We start from the raw sequence: 25,532 nt of genomic DNA, 5'->3' as shown, positions 1-25,532 counted from the left end.
TGAGAATTTACACACCCTTAATCCTTTAGAGACTATACCCCTACTAATACATTCATTTAAATATTCGTTTTCAATTTCTAGGGTCCTATATTTCAACATAAGTTTACTCAAATTGCCCAATTTAATACTATAGGAATCCATTGTGACAGGTTGCGCATTTCCGTGTTTCTGCTTAAATGAAAACTTTTTGAATAACCAGTCTTTGGTTTCTTCTAAATGTATAGCAAATTCAGAACCAGCATTGTTATTAACAGTACCTTGCGGGGATTTTGAAACAGCACCCATTTTCTGCCCAGCTGTAATATTCAAATTATGTCCACTCTCCGATCTGCTGGGCATCGGGTCGTCATGAAGAATTATTGGAGTCAGGGCAGAATTAAAGGAACTTTCTCCTGGTTCCTTATAATCATTCGATCCTTTTGTACCTTTTAATTTAGTGCAGTTTATGCCTGCCCGTGGATACACCTCAGGAACTTCTGTATTAGGAAGACGGTTGCTGCCACATAGTCCCACCAATGACTGACTCAAACCAAGGGGATAGTCTATTTAGTGGTATGTTCAGAATGTAATTCTTTTTATGTTGGTAAATCAGAAAGGTTATTAAAAAGAAGGATTTACGAACACATTTATGAGATTTCAATAAAAAAAGAATCTAATGCTTTGTATAAACACACTAGCCTCTGCCCCAAAGCTAAATTTCATTTTATGGTATTGGAACAAGTTAAGAAAGACGTAAGGGGTGGTATATGGGAAGAGAGGTTAGACTATAGAGAACTATGGTGGCAAGTTGCACTTGATGCAGGTACTCCACCGGGGCTTAATGATTATATTTCAATTGCTCCACTTTTAAAATTAAGATCAGTGAAAATATAAAAATTAGTTTAGTAATAAACCTTCTGTCCAGCAGATGGCAGGCTAAGCTTACTTTTAAACATTTCTATTTTAAACTAGTTGAAGTTTTATTAACAATAAAAATTATTAAAATAAATATTTATTATGAGGTTTTATAATATTTATTTTAGGGGTAGGTAAACCTACATTTTTATATGGTTAGATTGTTTAAATGTGTATAAAACTTTGCCCATTTACAACATATTATTTCACTATGTATTTGAATGAACGAAAAGTTTAGGTACTGTTTTTTTAAGTAATTGTTTAATGAAATGTATGTGATTGGTAGTTTTGTATTTAATAAGTATTTAAAAGGTTAATTATGGATTTACTGGTTATCTGATGAAGTCACTTTGAGACGAAAACGCAGTTTGGTTAATGACGTTCATGTTTTAAGCTATATTGAGTTTTGTTGAGTATTGAATAAAGCCTTTGACATCACTTCGGACTGTTTCTCTTACAGTTTTGGCACTTTTTAGTGTTTTTTGGTTTATTGAAATACGACCTATATGGTACTATTACTGTCATATTGTCTGGTTTATTCAGTACAACCCATACACAAAACAGTTTTTATACTGGCAGCTGACTTTCTACTACTTTTATATTTATTTGGTATGACTACTACAAGCAGGATTGTTACTCACCAGCCTCATGATGCAGTTTTTGCAGCCTACTTGCATGGGCTTCCTGATTCACAGCCCGCTCAGCTGCAGCTGTAAGAGAAACAGAGATATGTTTAGCCATACCTATCTATCATATAGACAGGCTGGACATTATTAAACAGTTACTGGTATGAGTACTTACACACTGCTGGGACATCACCCCTCTGCCTTGATTCTTGGATCCACTGATCCAAGAGCTCCCTCGTCCTCTGTTTGAAGTCATCATAGTGGTGCCTGACTTGCTCAACAGTCTGAGGGATACCAGTGGCACTGGTGAGGTCACGGGCGAGATGGTCCCAGGCTTCCGCTTTATATTGGGAGCCTTGGTACTGGCCCTGCAGCAGTCTCTCATCATGTTTTTTTTACCAGGAGTCCTACTATGACCTTGGACTCCTGGATGCCCCAGCACTGGGATCGTAAGCGCAATCCCTCTCCGACTCCAGCCATGCTGACTACAGTGAGAAGCTGCAACCATTTAAGAGCTGTATTCCCACCTGTGGGGTTTAAATATGGCTGATTTCCCGCCCTTTGCTATGATTGGACGATTTTGAATATGCTGAGATAAGCTAAGCTACAGGCAACCCTGCTTAGCTAAGGTTGGCATTGCTTAAAGGGACAGGATCAGCACTGCTTACCGATGTCCAAATCAACCTAGCTGGGCTACTCATTGCTTAGCAGTCATATTTACACAATGCTTACACCTGGTAAGCAGAGCTCTGCAATGCTTAGCATTGCTTATTTTTCATTTTATAGATTAACTGCTGTACGACATTGATTCATCATTCATTATATACTATACATTTGTTTACTGTCCCTGACATCCCCCAATGTGCTTTCATTACATTTATTCATGTGTGACTGTACTGTATGGGGCACTTGTGTTTATATGGGGATTTCACAACTTTATTACACTGACACCTCACATCTGGACCTAATGCAGTACTCCGGTTAACAAATATATGTTATTTAGTAGGTAATACAAAAAAAAAATGTTTATGCACTGCTGTCACATTTAAAATGTGAATTAGTTGCAGTGGGGATTGAACCAGGAATGGCTGTTTACAAGGCATATGCTTTAACCACTACACTATTGCAAAAAGGCTTATGTTGGATGTCTCTTGCTATTTAACTTCTTGTGCTGTTTAAGGTGGACTAAGCATAGCTAAGCAACGGGCACACCAGCACAGCTATGCTTAAACTTTTACACATTTATAAAAAAAAAAAGTTTTGTTGTGTTATTTTATCTATACCCTTCAGAATATCCCTGCTAATGCTAAACCATTTACTTTTATCAGCTTTCTGCTTCATGGTGAGTATACCTCTCAACCTCTTGGAGCAAAAGCTCTGGACAAACCCTAAAATGATGGAGGGACAAATAGGGACAGATTTTAAATATTGCTCTTACAAACTTTTAGACAGTTGATGATAGCTCTTGCATTAGCATGGATTTTCTGAAGGATGTGGGACTTTTAAACTCAAATGTTTGCCATTATTTAATGACTTCAGTCCTCAGCTATTTTCCAGAAAGGTGCAGATTTTAGGAGGAATACATCAAAATATGAGACAAAACTGTGGACATTCTACGAAAATCTATACAGTTGAGATGTATTCTGACGTGTTGGGGGTGTTATGAGCATTCTCGCTCATTTTAATTGCCGAAAGGCAATTCTGGAGTGCAGGGGAGTGTGTATTGTGAGAGTTCTGTTCGCAGACACACCCCCTGTCACTCGTACATACCTTATTCCTGCATGGCTGCTTGCTGAATCCCAAGGTATATCTATATATTTTTCTCTGTCTCTCTCTCTCTCATATATGTGTGTGTGTGTGTGTGTGTGTGTGTGTGTGTGTGTGTGTGTGTGTGTGTGTGTGTGTGTGTGTATATATATATATATATATATATACACATATAGGGTCTATATTAGATCAGCGAAGTCCGAAAACAGCGAATACCAGTTGGGCTACACCAACTGTGCGAAAACGGGAAACATCAGAAGAATGAACAGAGATTGCCATAGGGAATTCTTCCCTTTACTTCAATGTAGTGCAATCTCGGAGTTGGTATATCTAAGTAGTGGGGGTGTAGGGGGCCTTGCCCCCCTGCATAAAACACTTTATGACAGTTTGCCTGTCTTCGTTTTTTTTTTTTTTTTCGGATTCGATATGTCCGTTCTTTGCAAAGTTGGTTGTGTTGAACTGGTATTCGCTGTTTTCGGACTTCGCTGATCTAAACCAGACCCATATATATATTACTATGGAAAGGAAGAATTCAGAAGATTAAAATATTTCATCTAGAATAAGTGAGCTGGCATTATGTCATTGTGTTGCAACCACACTAGAAATCTGCTGTTTATTTTTTGGAGGGCAGAGAAACTGAAGCTCTGACAGCATGATAACATGCCAATGGAGCCCTGATATGCCAGTGTAGGATTATTAGCAAACAAAAAGTGGCAATACTATGCATTCATGGTGAGAGCAAGGACTGTCCACTCAAATTCATTGTACTTCAAACATTTTTAGCAAACATTTTATATCAAATAGCTATAAACTCTCATAATGCCATATTGTTCATTTTAAATCACTACAGAAAATGTGAGGAGACAGAAAATCCATAGACACAATGTGGTGGAATAATGCACCTAAGAAAAAAGTAAAGAGGTATCTTGCTGTATCCATTTGGGATAAGAGTTAGAGGATAGCAAAACATTGAAACTCATAGATGTACAAAATCAAAAAGAATGGCGCTAGCAAAGAAGTTATAAAAGGGGATAGAATTGATTTCTGGTTATCGACAGTAAAAAAGATACGGAAATCTCTCCTAATGATAGGACACAAGAAACCTGGTACTACAAAGGATGATCGAAACTGATATAAAAATCAGTACAAAACAAAAGTCTGCACTAAGACTTCCAAGAAATATTAATGCAGAAACAGAGAAGACAAAAATAAAAGAAGGAGAGCATGTAAGGGAGGACTCTCAGACCAACAACATTAAGTTCGAAGGTTAGCATAGATAAATAGATAATTTTATTAATGGTATTATGTACAAAGGTTAGCTTAGATAAATAGACAATGTTATTAATGGTATTAAGTACAAAAGTTAGTGTAGTTAAATAGTTTTATTAATGGTATTAATTACAAAAGTTAGAGTACATAAGTAGATGATTTTATTAATGGTAGTATGTACAAAAGTTAGCATAGATCAATAGATGATTTTATTAATGGTATTAAGTACAAAAGTTAGAGTAGATAAATAGACAATTTCTTATCTGCAATGGTGATGGACAGGTTCACAGATGAGATCAGACAGGAGTCCCCATGGGCTATAATGTTTGCAGATGACATTGTGATCTGCAGTGAGAGTAGAGAACAGATTGAGGAGACCTGGGAGAGGAGGAGATATGCTCTAGAGAGGGGAGGAATGAAAGTTACCGGAACTAAGACAGAATATATTTGTGTGAATGAGAGGGAGGCTAGAGGGATGGTGTGTATGCAGGGTGCAGAGTTGGTGAAGGTGTATGAGTTTATATACTTGGGATTAATAGTTCAGAGTAATGGTGGGTGTGGAAGAGGGGTGCAGAAGAGGGTACAGATAGGGTGGAGTGGGCGGAGAAGAGTCTCAGGAGTGATTTGTGACAGATGGGTTTCAGTAAAAATGAAAGGGAAGGGTCTACAAGAGGATAATGAGACCAGATATGTTATGTAGGTTGGAGACTGTGGCACTGAAGAAAAGACAGGAGTCAGAGATGGAGGTGGCAGAGTTAAAAATGTTAAGATTTGCATTGCGTGTGATGAAGATGGACATGATTAGGAATCAGTATATTTGAGGGTCAGCTCAGGTTGGACAGTTTGGAGACAAAGCCAGAGAGGCAAGATTGCATTGGTTTGGACATGTGCTAAGGAGGGATGCTGAGTATATTGGGTAAAGGGTGTTAAGGATGGCATTGCCAGGTAAGAGGAAAAGAGGAAGGCCTAAGATAAGGTTTATGGATGTGGTGAGAGAGGACATGCAGATGGTTGATGTGATAGAACAAGATGCAGAGGACAGGAAGAAATAGAAATAGATGATCTGCTGTGGCAACCTGTAATGGGAACAGCCAAAAGAAGAAGAAGATCTCTCCTCTATGCTGCCCCAATCTTCACTAAGCTTCAAGTCTCACAACTGCAAACTTGAGCAGTGTTATAATAAAGTAGTTGATTTTTTGCAGTAAACTATAACAATAGAACACAACAATGCCTACTCCTCAGAGAATTAAACTGGTTAGAACTACCACACACAGAATTCTCTGTTAGCCAGAAAACTTCCCAGCCCTAATACAACACTACTCCCCAATAGAATTTTATGCTCTAGAAAAAAATAGTAATCGCTATAACCAAATCATCTAATATTGTAGGTGACTCTCTATATTCAAATAGTGTTGCTAAATTATGGAACTGTATGCCACTACCACTGAAATCCATTCAAAGTACAAATTATTTTATAACACAACTAAAACTTCTCCTATCAACTTAGTGTCCATATAGCACCATGATAAATGCCACCATTATCTTCAGCTTTCCATATTATCAAGCTGTTTCCTGAATAGTTTTACTAGTGTGTCCCAGCCATATACATAGTTTTGCGTCACTACTCACCCCCAACTCTGTGCTTCTAATATAACCTTTATGATAACCATATAATTATATATGATTCTGATATGTACACCACCTTTTTACTATAATATTAACATTTTTGTCCTACCTAGTTATTTCCCTAATCTGCATTTCTTTGATTTCCTAAAAACTAATCACATGTGATCTGTATTCTATTTGACATACCCACACACACACCTCTTCAAATGCTCATTATACCATAACCCCCCATTAATATTCCAAAATGTGCACGCTGATTGGCCAGCGTGCACGTTGTAAATCGACTTATACTAATGGAAAAAGGTCCGGTCGCCCGGACGTTTTCCATTAGTATAAGTCCCTTTTAAAATACTGTCTCGCTATGTTAAAAGAGTTTAACATAGCGACACAGGTTTAAAAAAAGCAATGAAGATCTCCGTTGCTTTTTTTAAAGCTGTCTTGCTATGTTAAACTCCTTTAACATAGCGACACAGTGTGTAAAAAGCAACGGAGATCTTGCTTTCTCCGTTGCTTTTAAACCTGTTCGCTATGTTAAATGGGTTTAACATAGCGACAGTTTTAAAATAAGCAACGGAGATCTCCGCTTATTTTAAAGCTGTCTCGCTATGTTAAACCCATTTAACATAGTGAGACAGGTTTTGTGCAACGGAGAAAGCAAGATCTCCATTGCTTTTACTGTTCGCTATGTTAAATGGGTTTAACATAGCGAGGCAGCTTTAAAATACGCAACAGACATCTCCGTTGCTTATTTTAAAGCTGTCTCGCTATGTTAAACCCATTTAGCATAGCAAAATAAAAAGCAACGGAGATCTTGCTTTCTCCGTTGCTTTTGGCCACAGCTCTGATGTACTGCGTAGGCATGCGCAGTACATCAGAACTGCCGCGGATACCAGCCAGCTGCGGAAGGGCAGCAAAGAGGCATTATACAATGTCATTATTTAAGAAAAGTAATTATTTCTTTTCTTAAATAATGTCATAGTATAATAGCAATAACCCACTTCTGAGTGTGGGTAATGCGGGATTTACACACGGTTGTCTTTGTTTGGTCCCGAGGGCGAACCACGCCAACCGTGGATAATTCCCGCATTACCCACACCCAGGTGTGGGTTATTGCTATAATATTCAGCATCTGCTAATTCATAAATATCTTTTATACTGTAATAGTTTGTCTTTATTTCATACAAATGTAATCTCATTAGCAAATGAAGTGAAATTGTTAATGTGTATTGTGAATGTCTGTTCATGCATATTACTGAGTGCCTGTTTAAAAATGTTTGTAATATGCTGATGTCTTCTCCCCGGGCTTCTGCAGAGCAGGGTTTTGATGAAACTGAGTCAAACAAACCTGGTAAACAAAGGCAAAATAAATAAATGAAATAAATAAAAATGCAAAATTCAAAGCCAGTTTCTGTCAAAGGGGAAGAGAAAGCTTAAGAGTTAGGGAACCTTCAAGAGTTTTATTCAGATAGATGAAAAGTTAAAACAGAAGGAGATTTATTTCTAGAGATGATGTTTGTAGGGGAAAGAAAAAGAAAAAGTTGCAGTGCCAATGTTTTTGGGAGATGAAGCTATGCTTTCCACTCCAAGACAAACCAGTGAAGAGAGTACCCCTGAATTTGTAGACTTATCAGATAAATCGCATAAACTTTAAAAATGCACAATGAGAAAATGATACTATAAGTAAGGCAAGAGTGATAAAGCAAGGTAGTGGGGGATAATAGAGGAAAAGATGTTTACATTACTTACCCGTGTTTTGAGTTAAAAGATGATCTCTTGTATAGAGCGTGTAAGGATAAGGAGGACGTTTCACATAAACTGCGAGTGTCAAAATCTTATGGGACATTAGTAATGAAACCAGCCCATAGTCAAGTGGTATGAGGTAATCCAGGAAAGGAAGATCTAAGGCCAAGTACTAGCCAGAGTTTGTTGACCAGACATAATGAAAGAGATGGGGAAAAATCAGTGTTTCTTGCCCAGAATGTCAGTAAATTACATCCCAGCCTGGATTTGAGTCCATTAATCCTAATGCTTATTATAAAGGTGCCTTCTAACTGTACTGCTATGGACAGTGTTAAGTCATTCAGTAATGGTTATCATTATGTATGTAACAGTGGACTATACTGCAAAACTTCCAGAAGCAATGCTATTAGACAAGGATAATGTCAGGGCTGCTGCCAGACAACTGAACTTTTACGTCCAGGTGCATCATCCCTAAAAAGATAATTATTGACCAAAACATTTCCTTTATTTTAAGTATATTGCATCAGTTATGCAGGGGTGCTTTAAAGTCAAACAGTGAATCATCTACAGACTGATGGATTATTAGACAGATTCAATAAAACAAAGAAATGCATGCCATGGAAATTTATTGATGCAGGTGGTAAGAACTGTGATTAGTTATTACCCTACTTACTGTTTGTTATAAGAGATGGGCTTACGCTGTTTGAAGTTTTGTATGGCAGACATCCCGTAGGACTGCTTGGCATTGCTATGGACACTTTGTAAGAAGTTACCACTTAAACGTGTAATGAGACACTGTGTTAGTTTGCAGGATAGACTAAAGGTGACTGGCCATAGTAAAGGAGGACATGTAGAAAGCCCAAGAGGTGCAATTGTGAGTTTATAAAAAGAATGTCCAACTTAAAGAATTAAATACATGAGATCAGGTGTTAGTATAAAATGCCCTTCATGGAGAACACAGTTCTAATTAAGTGTCAATGGCCATTTGAAGGTGATTAACAGAATAAATGCAGTGGATTACAATGTTAGAGAACCAGGAATGAGAAAGCAGGAACAGATCTAACACTGTAATGCATGTAGCTATGGCAAAATAGGAAGGTCTGTGGTTAGCTTGCAAGCTGAATTTCACACAGAAGAGATTAGGACATTTCTAACTGTAGTCCTGCTAGAGGAATCTCTGTCAAAAGTACAAAACCAGGAAATAAGAGAAGTTTTATTAAGAAAAAAAAGGAGTGCACTCAGGTATGACTGGGAAAACTAACCTGACAGAACATGATAAGGAGAACACTTGGAAGGAAAGTTTGACTTAAACCTTACAGAGCATTAGAGTCACATCATCACATCAACATTTAGTACGAGACGAGATTCAAAGGATGCTGAAGCTGGAAGGAGTAGAAGAGTCATGGAGTAAATGACACAGCCTGGTAGTGCTGATTCCTAATGAGTCCTGGTGGAAATATTTATTTATTTTATTTTACATTTGTTAACCGGGCTAGTCTAGCTGGATACATATCCGTTTTCAGTAGAGGCCCGAGGAGAAAAGCTCCAAACAACATGGTAAGTACATGTTTAAATTACAAGTTACAAAATAGAGTTACAAAAAGAGAATACATGTTACATTTACAGGATGAAAAAAAATTACATAGATTTTATATAAGACAAAAGAACAAACAGCAGGTTATACATAGCATTGATTTCGCATATACTAATGGAATATAGACTAGATCAAGAATCACCCCATTACTATTAGGGATGAGAGATTTTAGAGATCTGCATAAGGGAAATGGACTAGGGAGATATGGGACTAGGGGGGTTTGAGATATATAGTTAGTCAGGTTCACGACATGGGCATAGCCATTGTGTTGTGAGATATTCTTTAAGGTTGTTTTTGAACTGATTGTGCGAGGTTGTAAGTCTTAGGTAGTTTGGCAGGGAGTTCCACGGCTTGCCAATGGAATTGGCATAGAGGGCATCACCACCCGAGTTCTTAGCTTTAATGGTTAGGATCTGGGTGCTGTTGGATGATCGAAGACTATTGAGGTTAGTGTATGGGGTCAGAATGCTGCACAGTGAGGGAGTTCTATCAGGATGGTTGATTATTTTGTAAGCTTCCGTGAGTTGGTTAAGTTTGAGAAGATTGGGCAGTTCCAACCAGCCAAGTTTCCTCAGGTTAAGACAATGGTGGGTTCGATAAGGGGAACCTGTTATAAATCTAGCAATGTGGTTATAGGCAAGAGAGAGCATGTTAAGTTCACGTTTATTGAGGAAAGAGAGGACCGGGGAAGCATAGAGGAGGGTGGAGAGGAGATGCGTGCGGGCAATAGTTAATTTGGCAGTAGGAGTTAAAAAGTTTTTTATTCTGTACATGGATCCTAGTTTTTTGTTAACAGACTTTACGGTTTGGGTAATGTGTATGTCAAATTTGAGCTTATGATCAATAGTAACACCTAGTAATTTGGTACTGGTGACAGGGGTTATGATAGTCCCATTGTTGGATTTAACATGGAAGGTTATGTTGTTAGTGTTTGGGAGTTCTTTACCTAGGGGTGAGAAGACGTTGGGGAAAAATAGTAATAATTTCGTTTTAGTTGGGTTGAGTAGGAGTTTCAAGTCTGTGAACCATTTTTCAACTAGAGAAAAACAGTGTTGAGTGATGGTTTGGAGATTCGAGAGGGAGACATCTGAGCAGATCAGGGTGGAGTCGTCGGCATATTGGATGCAGGTGGATTTAGGGATGACTGAGTGAAGGTCATTTATGAAGATGGAAAACAGAAGTGGGCCCAGTATCGAGCCCTGAGGAACACCTATGGTATTAGGGAGCAGACCTGATATTCTGTTTTGCGACAGGACAGCTTGTTGCCTACCAGTGAGGTAGGCCTTGAACCAGGTTAGTGCTGGAGTATCCAGATGTAGGGTTTCAAGGGTGTTAAGAAGGAGCTGATGATTGACCATATCGAATGCTTTTGATAGGTCAAGAAAGAAGGCAGAGGATATAAGTTTGTTATTACGATTGTTATTGATGGAGTCAACAAAGGAAAGGAGGGCAGTAGTTGTACTGTGGTGGGGGTGAAAGCCGTGCTGGGAGTTGGACAAGAGATGATTAAAGGTTAAGTAGTGAAGAAGTTGTTTGTGGATGCATCTTTCCATAATTTTCGCTATTGGGGACAGTATTGCTATTGGTCTATAATTTGATGTTTCCATGGAGGTACCTCCTTTGTGAAGCGGAATGATATAAGAAATCTTCCAAATAGAGGGAATGTTCACCTCAGTTATAGTTCTATTGATAAGGATTGATATGGGGTAGGCTATTACATCAGACGCAATTTGTAAGAATTCCGCTGGAAGGTGGTCAGCCGCTAGGGTGGTTGGTTTGAGTTTTTTTAAGAGGGTACGTATATAAGAGGAAGAGACTGGCTTTAAATTGAAAGGGGTAGGGGTATCATCATGCGGTTGAGCGGCAGATGGGGGAGAGGAGGTTAGTTTACTGGCTAGAGTTTGGATAGTCTCGGTGAAGAAGGAGTTAAAGGTGTTGGCTACTTCTTCCTGCCCTTTTTCTATAAGTTTCTCGGGGGTTGGGGTAGAAGTTTTACCTGGGTGCAGGAGGTTGTTAAAACCTGCCCAGAATTTCTTTGGGTTGTTCTGGTGTTTTTGCTGGAGGTGGCAGAAGTATTGTTTTTTTGTCTTGGGTAATAGCTGTTTTAGTAGTGTTTCTTAGCTGTTGAAATTTAGTACGATCTTGGGGGGTTTTTGTGGCTCTCCATTTATCCCAGGCTTGGTCACGGAGTTTGATTTTGGTTTTAGTTTCTCTAGTTAGCCAAGGTGCTATACGTACTTTGGATCTAATTTGTCTATGTGGGGCATGTGAGTCAAGTATCTTAAGGAATGTGTCATTGAAGTGGGACACACTCTCCTCGAGTGGTAGGGTTTTTAGTATGGTCCAGTTGCAGGATTTCAGGTCGGCAAGAAATAGTTGTGGGACGAATTTATTTTTGTTTCTGATTAGTCTATATAGGGGGGGTTAGAAGTTGGGCATTTATGTTTAATAATATAAGTTATTAGGTGGTCACTGACATATCAGATTCTGTAATGACTGTAGGAGTCTGAGTAAAATTTCAAAGTCTGAGAGCTGAGAATCGATGAACTGATGCAGATCCTAGAAAATTCCAAACATCTGACAGCTCTCAACATGACAAAAGGGGCATTGATGCATACCACTTTCTCCCACTGCTGAAGAAAAAAAAAGCCTTTGTAATGTCTGAATGTCTACCTCCTTTCAGAGACTAATAGATTAAACATTAAAGCCTCATTCCCAGTATGCTGCTTTATACCTGAATTGCACTGTCATACATTCAGTGGACTGGGAGTCTCACTTCCCCCAAGGGCAGGCTGTGTTAGAGGCTATGTGACAAGTAGGCTTGAATATGAATGCTATGAAAAGTAAACTAAGTCTGGTAGAAGTCCAGTATTTAACATACCTTTACAGGAATACAGGTGACTATACCTGACCTGAAATTACCTATATTCTTCACTTAAAAGACATGTGAAGGCTGTTTTTGGGACTAGTACTACAGAAAATGTTTACCTAATTTGGCTGCTGTCACCTGTTCTTTGACAGATCTCACAAAAAGCTACTCTCAAAGTACAATTATTCCCTTGATGCAGGTAGAGTATTCCATAAGATGAAAAGGGTATTTGTCTTCTGAGCCAGTGTCCTCCTGACTGTATTAAATAATTTACTCTGCCACAAACGCTTCAGAAGTAGGTTTGGTATCACTGCTGTTCCAAGCAATTCAAAGTGAGGAAAACCTGTATGGCATATCTGCCAAAAATGAAATAATGCCATAAAGACAGAGTGAGTGCTTAGCCGTAAAGTATTTATTGAAGTATTATATGTTAGATAGGCACTCCAACCTGGTAACTAGTCATACCCCATAAGAGTGGCTAAACAAAAAGCAAGATGATAAAATTTTGCCACAAGGTGCTACCTACTAACTATTTTGGTACACTGTATTCCACAGGCCAGACTTGGCATAAAGACTTTCAGTGGGTTGTCAAGTTCCCAGAATCCATCACTGTAAGTCCATAACTGATGGTTTTGTATAGGGAGGGGGTAGTTGTAGTTCCTGAATCTTTACAAAAGTGGAATATATATTTAACAGTGTACGCTATACGGAAAATGTCTAATGTGTCTTTAAAAACAGATAAATGAACTTGTGCTTATAAAAGATTTCATAAAAATTCAGTCAGGTAATCAAATGCATTGGTTTGATAATGAGACACCTGTTGCCTATTTTGTACTGTAAAAACAAGAGTGCCTAAGCACACAAGGCCAGGAAGTAGGTAAGTTCCTGAATGTGAGGTTCACTGTGGGATAAAGCAGGTGCTTTTTAAATGTCTGACATTGGGGGGAATTTAATAAAGCCTACCATTTTTTTCCATGTAGGCATCACCCCCCGCTGCTAACACAGCCACAGACATTTTTAGATTCAGTAAGCGCTGCTGAGCTGTGCGCACGAGTGTGCCAGCAAGGAAACTTCAGTAGTATGCAAATCACCTCATAAGCAGGTGAATATTATACAAATGAGGCAGGTAGAGTGATCCAGCAAGCAGATAGGCAGCCCTGCAAACCCCGTGTCAGTGTCCATAGTGTACATGAAAAATACCTTGTACAGGACTGTAGACAGACAAAAGGGACTGTAAAAATGTAGGTAGATATACAGAAATGGCATAGCATACACAGATATGAGGAAAACTATATTCTGTGTGATCCAAAATTTACAGTAAATATGTTAAATATGTTAAATAATCTTATCATGTTTGCACAGCGTGACGCAGTGTGCAAACATGCCTTATTAAAAAAGAAAGTGGAAAATTCAAATATTAATATCATGAGACAGAAACTTATTACAGGACCCTGCATGCAGTATCTACAATGGTGCACTGGTGCTATTGCTTACGTGGTAGGGCTTGAAAGCATGTTTTTCCAGGTTATGAGCATGGATACCTATGCAAATGAGGTGAAGTTACTGAATAGCATAATGGGGGTAATCGTGTCCACAGATCCCCTCCGTGTAGGCAGAGAACCATGTTGGTGTCCACAGGGGAGGTAGCTGACATCAGGAGAGGGTGTGTCCTCTAACTTCTGAGATGATTGGAGAATAGCTGCCCCTGTTTGTGCGGCATGCTACCATGATGAGCATGCAAGGATGGGGGGGGGGTGCACACTGATTACTAAGTAGTGTTTACCTACAGGGCACGCATTTGTGCAACTTGCCACAATGCTCAGTATGTCTAAAAGGCAGATGATATATTAATTAGTGTTCATCCTTGCTTAACCTAAACTAGGTCCATTAAATGATGTCAATAATATATTAGGCAGGTGCACTGCATCGTAGGTAGCCAATCACGCAGGCAGCACCTGCAGTAGAGCAATATAAAGTATGCATATACCCTACAATCTGATTTTTCCCCCATACTCTGCACCACTGGAGTACAGACTTGGGAATTTTAACTGAAAGAATGCTAGGGGCTACTGCAGGTTTGCTGACCTGTATATGCCTAGACAGAGAAGGAGAAGAGTGTTCAGGCCCAGGGTAACCTTCCAGGAGCTACATGAGCTGGAGATTGTTGAGCTCTACAGGGTGGACAGCAAAATACTACAAGAACTCACTGAGGTCTGCCGCCCTCAACTCAGGCCCAGAGCCAACAGAGGGGAACCCATCCCGGTGGAAACAAAGGTATGTGTAGCCCTTAGGACAATAGCCACAGGTACCTTCCAAAGACCAACTGGGGACATGATGGGGGTCTCACAGGCATCAGCATCTGGGGTACTCCATCAGTTCCTGGATGCCATGCTACCACATGCAGTAATCACATATATTTTCCCCTCACCCCTGAAGCGAGGGCCAGCAATATGCAACACTTCTACCATATAGCACACTACCCTGAGGTACTGTGTGCCACAGATCGCACTCATGTACACATTAAGGCACCACCCGGTGAGGAAGGTAGAAACTTCATCAGCTGCAAGGGATACCACTCCATCAATTGCTAGGTTGTGTGCAATGCCCAGGGCATTATCATGAATGTGTGTGCTGGCAGCTATTATGACTCCCATATCTGGCATGCATCACAGCTGTACCAGATGTTTGCTAGCAGGGACATCCCACACTGCCATTTAGTGGGGGCTGCTGGCTACGCACTGGAACCATGGATGATGACACCCATCAGAAATGCACACACACCCATGGAAGAACACCATAATGAGACACACACACAAACTAGAAACATCATAGAGCATGTGTTTGGGTTGCTGAAGTCATGGTTCCAGTGCCTCAGTATATCTGGTGGAGCCATGAGGTACTCTCCAGCCACATGGGCACATATGTTCACAGTATGTACCATGTTACACAATATGATACTGTGGAAGCAGCTGCAGCAGGATCAGCGCAGGGAAGGGATACACAGCCCCCCACCAGTTCCTAAGTCACCACAGCCACACTGACAGGAGGAGGAGCCCATTGATGATGTCCCTGTAGGCAGATGTAGTTGTGCCCAGTAAGCCCTGGCATTGGCTAAGAGGCAATGTGTAGCACATTCACTGACAAATTAGGGCCCCAGGGACTGACACCTTACTCCTACTCACATATATATATTAAAATAGCTGATGCCAGGCAACCCTCATAATATGTACCTATCCATGTATTGGCTGTGCACCGCTTGTATTCACACAGTCAGCCCTGAATTACAGTTCTGTCAACTGCTGCATTCTCAAGGTAAGTATCTAACCTGTACACTAATTGTAAGAATTACTATAATAAGGTATCATAAGTATGGATCTGCTGCTGTTATGCAAGGAAATATACTGGGCTATTTGGTCAGAGTTAACATCCACATCGGACAACTGATACCTAGTCCAGTAGTATGTATTCCTTAATTTTCCCTAGGCCTCATGGTTGGAATATTCATAACATCACACAAGGGAGATGTTAAACAGTAAGTGCACATGATATCTGGACTACTGTCTACGCAAGCTGATCATGTGCTGTTGTTCCCCCACCCCCAACACAGCAATGTACCCATATAACCGTTTAAACAGAAAATCAGCTGTGGTATATCAGTGGACCAGGCGATCTCAGGGCTGTAACATAGATAGTGCTCACACATTGTATGTCTCGTTCATGCAGGATAACAATGTACGTATGCATGCTTTTGATTGCATGATGAATGACCCCTCTCTGTCTAGCGACCTGTGTGGCTCAGTGGACTAAGGAAGCTAGCATTGGTGATGGTGCTGATGGTTCTAATTTGGAATTACTCACAACTGATTCAGAGAAACTTTATTGTCATTTAGGACCACACAAGTGGAGCCTAAATGAAATTGCAAATGTCAGCTCACAAGAGAAATGCAGTGCAAATAACATAGACACAGTGGTATCAGAGAATAACATAAGAAAGAAAATAACATGTATGACATGCAAGAGGTAGTTCACATTGCACAAACACACTCAATACCCATCATCCAATAATAAATAATAAATAAAAAATAAATAAACACCACCAAACCCCTTCAACATTAAAATAGAGAATAAATACAGACTAGTGAATAGCAGATGTTTAGTGACTGTATTGCAATTGGTAACCTTAGATGTGACTCAGTATAGCCATCATATTGTGTAATAGTAGTACTGATTGTAATTGCACAGAGCAGCAGGATTAAATAAAAAAAGTGGCTTCAGTGTATCAGATTATTATGGTTGGTGGCCTATATACAGCTGCAGGATACAAACTGTTCCTGAATCTGGTAGTCCTACAGCAGAAGCTGAGATACCTCCTTCTATACCCAGATTGTGAAAACCAGTTGTGGGATGGATGGGTCGAATCGGCAAGTATTTTATATGTTCTCTTTCTTGCTGTTTTGCATGTGAGGTAATAGTATGTTGGTGTTTTCACAAAATGTCATATCTCCCAACCTCTTAGTGCAAGAAGTCTGGACAAAGTCAGAAAAATTGGGGGGACAAAGGCCCAAACATAGAGACAGAGTTTAAATATTGGTCACATAATCCTAGACAGTTGCTGGAATTAAAGGTATTAGTAGAGTGTATTGATTTCAACATTCAGTAAAGCAGCAGAAGACCAAAAATGTGTGAGGAACAGACCAAACATACGGGGCAAAACTCTGGACATTCTGTGAAAATCAGGATATTTGAGAGGTATGCAGACTGTCAGTCTGTTGGTGGTGTAACATTAACAAACTCAGTCACATACTAAGTACAGCAGACAACTGGGGAATGATGTGGACATTTTGAGTGAAGTTCAGTACTGCAGAAACAGGGGTGGATGTTAATGTCAGTAACATACAAAATCCCGGACTGGAATACTGGTAGGTATGGCCTGAAATCACATTATAAGTACTGACAGTCCCACTGATCGTGCCTGTACACTTAGTGAAAATTAGCGCAATTCTGTAGCCTTTTCATTAAAATGACCTGTTATGTATAAATGTCTATACATACCGACATAAATATACATATCCGTCTATCAGTATCTCTGTCTCACATGCATAGTATATCTATCACTGTGTAGTATCAGATATATACTGATATATATAGCTATATATATTAAAATGATACATAGACTCCCCCCGTATTTCTACATAACACACATGCATATATATCACACACACACACACTGTTATATACAGAAATATGTGTGTGGATGCTGCATTGTCTGACATACCCTAATAATAGTGAGTAAACTGCACTGTCACACAGCCATAATGTTGCTCAAAGGATCCAAACTAAGGGTGCAACAGTACATAATCCACTTACCTACAGACCCTATGCCTGCTGGACGTCACCACATAGACTGACACAGGTGAGCAGGTGGTGTAATGTATAATGTTGTTAATGCACGTATGGGCAGGGCACATTGTTCCCACCCACAGTGTCGCCTATCTAACTGCAGGCAGTCACATATGGCCATACTGGTAACTGTACACACACAGCTAGGACAACAACAGTTACCTCACTGCTAGGATACTGGATGCAGATAATAGTACAAACCAATATCACTCTGTAGGCCACAGATGCTGTTCAACACAAGCTTAGTTTGTGTAATGTACAAGTACTATCCTTCAATCACATATACAACGGACTTAGTCTGTGGCGTGTGCAGAAAGTACTGTGATCTGTAGTGTACAAGCCTAGATAGGTAGGGGTTCTAATTTCACTGCAGCCCACTTGGTGTGTGTGTGTGTGTGTGTGTGTGTGTGTGTGTGTGTGTGTGTGTGTGTGTATATATATCCCTGCAAAATAATGGACATGCCCTATGGGCTATCCAGCAGCAATGGTTATGCACTTTTTGGGGCCATAACTTGCTGCTGGCTTCCAAACTGCCCTCTTCTACAAGGCGTGATGATGTCAGCCACCTTAAGCCTACCAGCTGACAGTGTAGTATCAGATGTAAGCTGTGGTGCATGCAATAAGTACTGTGATCTGTAGCGTATAAGCCTAAATAAGTAGGGGTTCTAATCTCCCTGCAGCCCACTTTGTGTGTGTGTGTGTGTGTGTGCGCGCGCACGCGCGTGTGTGTGTGTATGTGTGTGTGTATATATGTATATATATATATATATATATATATATCGCGTGTGTGTGTGTATGTGTGTGTGTATATATGTATATATATATATATATATATATATATATGTGTGTGTGTGTGTGTGTGTGTGTGTACAGACACACACATGCCCCTGCAAAACAATGGACATGCCCCCATGGACTATCCAGCAGCAATAGTTGTACACTTTTTGGGTCTGTAATATGCTGCTGGCTTCCAAACTACCCTCTTCTACAAGACCTGATGATGTAAGCCACCTTACGACTACCAGCTGACAGAATGGTATGAGATGCAAGCTGTGGCACATGCGATAAGTACTGTGATCTATAGTATATAAGCTTAGATACGCATGTGTTCAAATCTCACTCTGCCCAACATATACATATGGCATACATATGATAATCTTTGTAACTTAGACATAGTTAAGGTTGGCCATCATTTAATTTGTAGAGGGTGATGTGCCCCCCCCCCAATGACTGACCACAACAAGACTTGCTGATATCAAGAACCATTATATATTCTAAACTGATAGTACTAGCAGACATGAGTGGTGTTGCGTGCATCAGGTATGGTGATCTGTAGTGTGTACTAGTACATAGGTAAGTGTTCTAATCTATATACAGCCAACTTGCAGTATGTGTGTGCTTTGGCATGCCCTGTATGCAGTGAATAGAAGTGGTGCTAGCCTGAATGTGGCTTTGTTTGTGTGTGAGGCTGTTACAACATTTTACAACATGTTATGGAGGCATAGGACACATGAACTTAACAAGCATAATGGACATACAGCCCTCACAATCAGAGACATCTGTATACCCTTCGGTAAAGGACCAGCACATATTGCCCCAGTCCAAGAGGGACTTGGGCAGAAGCCATGTATTGAGATGAAGGCCACCCAGCCAAACAGATAGCATGTGCTGAGGTGCACTGAGTTGCTCTAAGTACAATTAAGCAAGGTCTGTTTCAATGGTGTGTTTATGTCTGCTAAACAAATTTCTCCCACAAGCATGTTGTACTAATATCACATAGAAGGTTAATCTCCTTACAGTGAGTCATCCATTTACTATGCTCCCTACAGATAGGCAACATATGCATTCCAGCAAGGTCACATCTTGCCCTGTAGCAGACCTTATCTCAAATTATGAATCCATGAGTATGATGACCACCACCATTCTCTTTGGTAGACTGTCATACAGATGGGAACCTATACTGCTGTACCTTGCTGATGTCATATTTCTGCTGTCCTGCCATGCCATGCTGTGCTGCTTCACTGCCAGAGTGTGTCCAGAGGTTATCCCCTCCGACTCCTGGAACAGAAACATACACAGGTCTGTGACATACCTGTCATTGTGTAACAATACCACTAGTACAACATCATACAAAATAAGGTCCACAAAAGTATGTTGCATACTCATGACACATGCCAGCATACAGTGTATGTTGGTGACCACTACAAGTGGCATGGCAAAACAGTACTGCATTACACAAGTACATGTCAAGTAATATAGTCACTCTGTGCATCAGACACGTAACTTTATTCCCTGCACTGATGGGAAGGATGACAGGGATGTGGCACAGTTTTCATAACTTGCACAGGATGATGGGTGGGGGGTGCTGAAGGCCTAGGCTGGCCCAAACAATTGACAGCATGTATGTGTGAGTCAGGAAGGGGAGCAGGTTAGATGGACCATGGAGAGGTGCAGTGTGTGTGTCTGTAGGTGACCTGCATGTGACAGTGGTGTGTGTGTGTGCATGTACACAGTCAACCTCAGTTCTAGCCCTACATGTGTGTATGTTGGACATCCTTGGACCATACATGGTAGAGTTGACAGTTCACAACCTCTGGCCCCAAACTCAGGAACTGGCTCTGCCAGGAGTTTCACTGACATGGCCATGTCCAAGGTCAGATGCGGTGCTAGTACTTGATGGTGACTGCTCTCTGCTGGGACAGTATCCCCCACAGGACCACATGCCCATGGCCTGCCATGTCATGGTGTGGACAGAACACTCCCCTCTGTAGAGGTGGATGTATTGCCACTATGGGAGCGTAACTAGGCATGGCTGCGTGGACTCTCAGCAGATGGTATCACTGACCTACATCCATGGGTCCGATGCCCCTCTCCAACCACACATTCCAGCACAGACATATTGCAGTCCAAGACAGACACTGTCTCAGCCCACCATCTGTCCACTACATCAGTGAACTGATCCAGGGTATCCCCAATGCAGTGGAGGCAGTCACGAATGTCAGACTGTGCTGCATCCATAACCTTAAGCATGCATTTGGTGTTCCATTCAGAAAATTCCCGTGTCTCCATCATGGCCAGAAACATGCTCTGAGTGACTCGTGATGTGACACTTGCAACAGGTGGTGGATGGGCAGCAGTCCTTCTATGAGCATCCCAATCAGTCTGCCTGTTTGGGACCTTGCCAGCTCTCTGGCTATGGCCAGTATCTACACACACTGAAGGTGTAGTTGCCACACTTGCCTGTTCAATGTCTCCATCCTCTGACTGTCCAATATTTCAGACCTGTGGGGACTGGGTGTGTGTGTGCATACTGACTGTGTGCCATGACAATGGGGGAAGAAGAGTGATGTCAAGCTCTGCAACAGATTCAGGCCACGGAAACCCCACCTGTGCCTCACTGTGGCGACCATCATCATCAGAACCTAAAGAAACACTGACATCAGGTTTTGTGGGGGCGAGACCCCAGTCTACCCCCAGTCACCTGTGGAAACCAAGACAAAAGCAGTAAGTACATTACTACCTGCACTATTATGTATGGAAAATCCACAAAGAGGCATAGTAATGAGGATCCACAACTGCATTACCAGACTCACATCTTTTCATCTCTGCTTTCATGCACAGCAGACTTCCTCACAACAAAATACACATTCGACTCAAGGCCTTTATAGCAAGCACATCAGGTAAATCACGACACTTTACCAGTACAATGTACCTTTTAGGTATGCAATATGACAATATACCTGATAAAATAACTCATATAGCCCAGTATACCTATATTAACAAATATATACAATTACAAGTTTCAGTGCCTAAGGTATGTACCATCGTCCTTTTGGTTTTTACAAGGCATGACGGATTAATTGCCTCATGTACACCAGGAGGCTTATTCGCTCTGAACTGTACCTGCAAAAGTGTTTCTGCTCATTCAGATACACTACTGTGATGACCCACTCTAGGAAACTTAGGTAACTGTTCCAGACTGGAACATACAAACATTTTACTCTGGTTACACACAACATTAAGTGTACATAGGGAATAATCCTGGCCCTTAACCTTAACAGCATATATATGTTCCATAACAAAACAGTATCAAGCTTACCAAGAGCAGGACCATGGTCTTGGACAACAACTGACAGACCTGTAAAAAGGTGAGGGTGACATAATTTTGATACCACTGCATGCTGCAGCACAACAAGGTAATACCTGCATATATATCACATGTACAGTAGCTACTGTGTTACTGGATGTATTGGTGACATTCTGAGTATGAGTGTACAGCTGAGCTTAAACCCCCCACCACAGTATATATACTTGACACTCACATAAAGGTATGTACAGCCTGACAGAATGACTGCTACAGTATTGCAATAGTGATCACAGTACGTTTACCTGCATACTTCTCTGCTGTGGACACTGTGACACCCACCTCCACGATTTATGGTATGGATGCTTGGGAGTTGTCGTGTGTCCCTAGTTTCACCAAGAATTCCTTAGTGGCCGTGAGTGTTCCATTGCAGGCCCTCCACTGGCAATGGCATGATCCCTGGCTACATCATCTGCTATTCGTCATGCAGCATCCACCATGTCTGTAGCGTGGTGTCTAACCTGCACATATGTCCAGTCCTGGTGGCCAGTGTCATTCACATACCAGACAAGTTCTTCCCAAAATGCAGCCTGCTGTTTCCTGTTATGCCGCCCCTGGATAGAAGGATGTGATGATGGTGCTGTAGTCCTTGAAGTATTAGTTCATTCTCCACAACTGAGAAGGGGGCATGCCATCTATGATACATTAGTCCTGAAAGACACCATAAAAGGAAACACATTACAGGATCAAATACATGGATGTCCACTATGTACAGATATAGCAAGACCAAAATAGCCGGCACTATCCACTGCTTGCTCACACATGTCATACCCCACAGTGTGGCAATATACTACATGTGTGGATACAACCGAGATAGTATCATTACTGAGGTAGTTCCCTGTGCACCATGAGAGATTCTGCTGTATGATCATAACCCAACACTCCAGTCCACTATGGTGTGCCCCTAAGGCAGCCACCCACTAATATATCATAAGACCAGTGCCAGACAGATAGCAGTGTGCTATTATGACCACTGTATAGGGACAGTCCAACAACACCAGTATGCCACAATGACAAAACACAATGCAACCCTGATATATTGCATGTCCCCTGTATGTGCAAGACAGCAGGGTTATCAATGACATATCATTACCACAGGTCTAAGACAGGCTTTCTGCTGTAATCCCTATTCCCCATACCTCTATCCTCCCATCTGCATCCTGTTGTACACAAAAAATAGTTACGTACCTGGTAGAGTGCAGTACCCCTCTGATGAAATGTGCTACTAGTACTGTTTTGCAAAGGTGTGCTCTGTGTGAAGAAAGTCTTATACAGGATGTTTGCCCATAGCCAGCTGCTTGCATTTTAACATGCTTCTCATTAGCAGTAAGCCATTCTGTAACTCTGATATGCTAATTGCAGCCAAAACAGCTGAGTTGCACTATCATTAGCCAATGACATGCAACCACTGTACAATATATAAGACCTTCACGTAGAACAGGGCCCCTTTCTTAGCTGTTGAGATGGACATTACAGGGGCGAGGAGACTACTTCATCACAGAGGGTAGATCTGTAGCAGAAACCTTTACATAGAGCCATGTGTTCCACAGGCTGCAGCTGCTGCAGATAATAGACATAGGCAGAGAATGTGAACACTTTGGAGGACAAAAAGCTGTAGGTGTATCTGTGCCAGCTGTGTCAGCCTTGTTGTAGAGGCAGAGCCAGGGTGAAGGTACCCTTTACATTGCAATTAAGGCATGTGTTTAAGGTACGTATGTTAGGCAACTGTGTCAATAGCAGAGTACTAGATGACATATAGTAATGTATATGGGTATGTGAAGTGTGTCCCTACCTACAGGCCTGTGACTTTCAGCAGTGAAAAGCAGTTATTTAATTTGCAATGCTTTGTGTGGATAATGAGTGCATGAGTCATTCATTGATTGCTGTCTTCACAATAATGTAATTGAAATGCAACACAACACTGGATTTGAACCCAGGACTGTGTGTGGCAAAATACTGGATGCAACGCATTTAAGAGACTGAGATACTGAGTCCCTGCTGCAGCAGGAGTATTTGCAAGGTATATGTGCACACATACAGGCTGTGGCAAACCTTTTCTACATACATCAGTATGTGCATGGCTTTATAGGATGTATTTCTGCACCGGAGTTCCAGTTGAATATGTAGTTTGCCATGAATCCCTTAGCAGGTGACTTTCTACATGTTGCTGATAAAAGGGCACATTTACCTGCTATCACAGGGCTCAGTTACATCCGTTATCATGTCTTTGGCTGTCTAATGGTGTACCATTGCACCCGAGTCCAAGGTACACTCCCATTTTTTCCATTACTTTTTATTCCAGTTTGCACAGTGTGAAGTGATGCGGAGCTCTGCTGAAACATGCCTGATGACTGCAATTGGCAATTACAACGTTTTGTTTAAGCCACTTGTTTTAAGTAAGAGTTGTGTGGTATGGAGAGTTAGTGCAGCGTGCTGCAGGTGTAATGGGCTTGGGTTTAAAACATAGCAGAGGTGTTTGTTTTGTACATGTCTTACAATGTTAGAAACCCATATAGTCATTATAGCTCTATTCAGCTGAGCTGAGCGAAGCTGTGTGATGAGTCACGTCATGCAGCGCCGCACTAAAAAAATATAAAGAAAAGAAAAACGGGAAGACAGGAAAGTGGTGAAATGGGGGCAAGCAGTGGGAAAAAAACATAGTGAAAGGAAGGGAGGGATGTGTAGGAAGGGTGCAAGAAAGAACCATAGCTATCCACTTCTCTTACAGCAACAACTGTGCACTTTGACAGAATTTGTAGATTAATTTGAATTCTCAAACCCCAGAGAGAGAGGTGAGGACAACATAACTGCTTTGTCAACCAAATTGGACCAAATTACATGGGTCCAGGGAACATGTGTGCAAAATGTAGAGCTATGTATGGGACAATTTTTTTTTTTTTTTGAGGACAGGTGCCCATATTTTTTTTAAGGTGAGAGTGGAATGTTGGGGAAGGGACATAGGTACATGTGGAGGAGGTAAGTTGGGTAGGTGAGGATGCATTTGCAAATAGACAAGACAGCAGACAGGGGCAGTGTGTGACACATGATGGGAGTGAACACCTTGAATAAGGAGAGTGTTGTGGAATTCAAGTCCCATCCTCCAAATGTCAGCAGCTTAACTCACAACCCACCCATTGGACTGTCGGCACTGCTTCTTCACTGCCCTGCATTTGGCAGTGCTGAGGCTGGGCACCAAGGTAAAGCTGCCCCACCAGGATGGCCAGCATGTCCAATTTCTGGTGCAGGCAGCCGTCATAACCATGATGGCCTATCCTGCTCACCAAGACTGGCAGCTCAGCCCGGGTAACGACAACTCCTCTGCCACTGCTACCAGAGGGGGACCCATCCCCATCCCATGGGGCAGCACTACCCAATGCTACAGGTATTGCTGGGTCAACAGAGGGGGCACCATCAGTCTGGGTCCCAGATGTGCTGGAACCCGAAGTAATGACCGGTTGAGGCAAGGTAGAAGGATCAGCAGGAACCAGCCTACCTTGACATGCTGTGGTAATTGATCTATAGCAATAAGTTGAGGTTATTTATGAACATATCATTGTTAGTTATTGTTAGTGTTAGCAGCATGGAATAACACAGTAATTAATC

At 41.2% G+C, this 25,532-nt stretch overlaps 1 protein-coding gene across 1 annotated transcript in view; it reads left to right on the top strand.

The window, feature by feature from the left end:
• F13A1 (coagulation factor XIII A chain) overlaps positions 1–25,532 on the top strand; it is a 1,111,088-nt gene that overhangs the window by 1,058,914 nt on the left and 26,642 nt on the right. The gene's annotated exons all lie outside the window — the stretch shown is intronic.

Source organism: Protopterus annectens, chromosome 3.part0 (genome assembly GCF_019279795.1).
Source record: "Protopterus annectens isolate FY-2018-M chromosome 3.part0, PAN1.0, whole genome shotgun sequence".
Lineage (NCBI taxonomy): Eukaryota > Metazoa > Chordata > Ceratodontiformes > Protopteridae > Protopterus > Protopterus annectens.
This window is presented reverse-complemented; position numbering and strand designations above follow the sequence as displayed.